Consider the following 2,766-nt stretch of genomic DNA (forward strand, 5'->3'; position numbering starts at 1 on the left):
TGAGATCGTACGACTTCTTGAATCTTTATATTTTGGGGGGAGTGTTTTGATTAATAATTGTGTTCACATGTTCCGTTAAGAAGGCTTTCTTATACACATTCAACTTACACTTTACCGCACATATATCCTTTAGGAATTTGGCATAAGATGAGAATTGTCTAATTGCATCCAGTAAAGGAATCTAATCTTGACTTGTTGAAAAACCTCTAAAATGTCATTATTTTCACTTGGCCATTTTGATTATGCAAGACATTGGGAAAATTGGGCCATAGGCTTAGGCTCATGCTTTAGAACTTTGTCACGTGGAGTATTGCTAGATTCACCATCATCCGTCGAATTTCTGAATTCCTCAGGTTTCTTAACCTTCTTAGGAATTTCTTTGTCAATATCTTTACTACTTCTTAGGGTGATGATGGATTTAACATGTTCCACATGTTGGACTGAAGAATTTGGATCACTTATCTCGAATTATCCTTTAGGGTTAGGTTGAGGTTGGGCCGGAAATGTCACTTTCTCTCTAACACTTTGATGTATCTTAATTCTTGCAACTGAAGTTTTAAGTTCATTGATGGTCTGCATTTTCCCATACATGAATGCATTCAATGAATCCTTAAGAGTTCTCTTTGGTGGGGGTACTCGTGATGTACCAATAGATGGCTCTTGGGAATTATTGGTTACATTCACAGTTGGTCCATTTCTCCAACTGAGATTTGGATGATTTCGCCAATCGGGAGTGTATGTGTTAGAATTTGGTGCACTAAAGGGGCGATGATACACATTCATAATATTCACTTGAGCATTCAACACCTCTTGAAAAGTGAGGATTGTAGGACAATCCTTACTTAGGTGAGCATTGCTTTTGCAAATACCACATACAGTTTCAACGACCTTGATGGGTTGGATCACTTCCTTCCTAAGTTCCATGGCCTTAATCTTCCTTACAAGATATGCCAACCTTATATTAACATCGTCCTCCTCTTTGAGCACATGTATTCCATTCTCTCTTTGCACTGTTTTAGGATTACTAGCTTGGTTGAATGTGTCCCATGATTGGGCATTTTCAGCTAGCATGTCAAAGTAATCCCAGACATCTTTCAAATGTTTGCTCATACATTTGCCATTATACATCATCTCTATGAATTGACACATGTTTGAGCTCAGTCCATGGTGTGGGTAAGCGAGGAGTAAGTTTTTGAACCATTCCCAACACTGGAAAAAAGTTTCATCTCCTTTTTGGGAGAAGTTCATAATCTCATGCCTGAGAGTGTTGGTTTTATGAACTGGGAAGAACTTTTTAAGGAACTCTCGGGTCATCTCGGCCCATGTGCAAATAGATCTTGGCCCTAAGGAGTGAAGCCATGATTTGGCTTTCTCCTTTAGAGAGAATAGAAATAGCTTCAGTCTAGTTACATTAGTAGGAACGTTGTTAAAGTGTGTGGTTGCGACAATTTCTTCAAAATCTTGTAGGTGCAAGTATGAACTTTCTGAATCAAGTCCATGAAATTTAGGAAGTTATTAGATAAATTTTAGTTTAAAGTCCACTTTTCCTGCATTGGTTAGGAAATCATGTGGGAAGGTGTACTTGCTCTCACCAGCTGTAAATAATTACATAAAGTTCAGATCGGTGGAACTTGGTGTACTTCATTCTCGTCACGCACTATCTAACCGGTGGTGTATTCCGCAAAGGATTCTCATCAAAATTTTGTTCAGTTTCAACCAGATTTATAGAAGATATTTCAGGAGTATTTAGGTGTCTTCTAAGTTATCGATGGATTGAGAGCCCGTCGACTAAACCTCCTTCGCTCATAAGTCTCAATGTATTGTCCATTACCAACTCGGGCATGAACCACACAAAACCCTAATTCTAGAACCTAACCTTGAAATTGCGGTAAAGACTGCTTTAGTTGAAGTAGGAATATACCAATATGTCCTAGAGGGGGTTGAATAGGACTTTTTTTAAAAATAATTTTATGATAATTTAAAATCCTATCATATTAATCCTAACAACAAGCATATATTAGGATTACTCAAGAGTAACTCTACTGGCTTCCAAGCTTGGTAAAGGATCCAATCATAAACTATTTGAGGGATGAACAATATGCAAACTAGTCTATGATGGATATGACTGTGAGTGTGTGTGAGGTGTGATCTCGGATAATCAGAAATAACAGTAATTAAGGAAATCACATAAACGAATGAAAGACAATAGCAATCTCAAATACAGTCATTTTTATAGTGATTCAATTACTTGTCTACTCCACTCCCGATAACCACACTCCACCCTTGAGTGTACCAGATTTTACTAAGGAGGTTTCCCACGGTTCATCCCAAACCCAGGTTTTAAATCAGGTTCACCTTTAACCTTTACAACCTACACCTAGGCTGACTGTTTATGTTTTCACGAGTAAGGGTCAACACAACACACCCACTTTTAGGCACACTGGCCAAGGATCTTCTACAAGACCCTAATAGAGGTTTCACACGGTTCACCTCGAACCCAAGGTTTTAGATAGGTTCACCTTTAACCGAATGTTTATGCTCCCACAGAGCAAGGGTCAACACATAACACCCACCACGTACACTCCCGCCGGAGGCCTCCTAGAGGACTTGCAAGGGGTGAGAAACACCTTAAATCCAATCATATAAAGGAATGATCACAAGGGTCCTCTGGACTCTGATAACTTACAGATAAGCAGATGAATCCCTTTTAGCTTGTTGATGAAGATCTCCTTCTTTGTTGATGAAGAGTCTTCTGCTTCCTTGAAC

General features: G+C 38.9%; 1 non-coding gene across 1 annotated transcript; it reads left to right on the plus strand.

Annotated features, from left to right (window-relative positions):
* Positions 1 to 1,159: 1,159 nt before the first annotated feature.
* LOC131217830 (small nucleolar RNA R71) lies at positions 1,160 to 1,266 on the plus strand. The gene has a single exon (XR_009157420.1). It is a non-coding gene; the product is annotated as a small nucleolar RNA R71 (small nucleolar RNA).
* Positions 1,267 to 2,766: the final 1,500 nt, after the last annotated feature.

Source organism: Magnolia sinica, chromosome 10 (genome assembly GCF_029962835.1).
Source record: "Magnolia sinica isolate HGM2019 chromosome 10, MsV1, whole genome shotgun sequence".
In the NCBI taxonomy this organism is placed as follows: domain Eukaryota; kingdom Viridiplantae; phylum Streptophyta; class Magnoliopsida; order Magnoliales; family Magnoliaceae; genus Magnolia; species Magnolia sinica.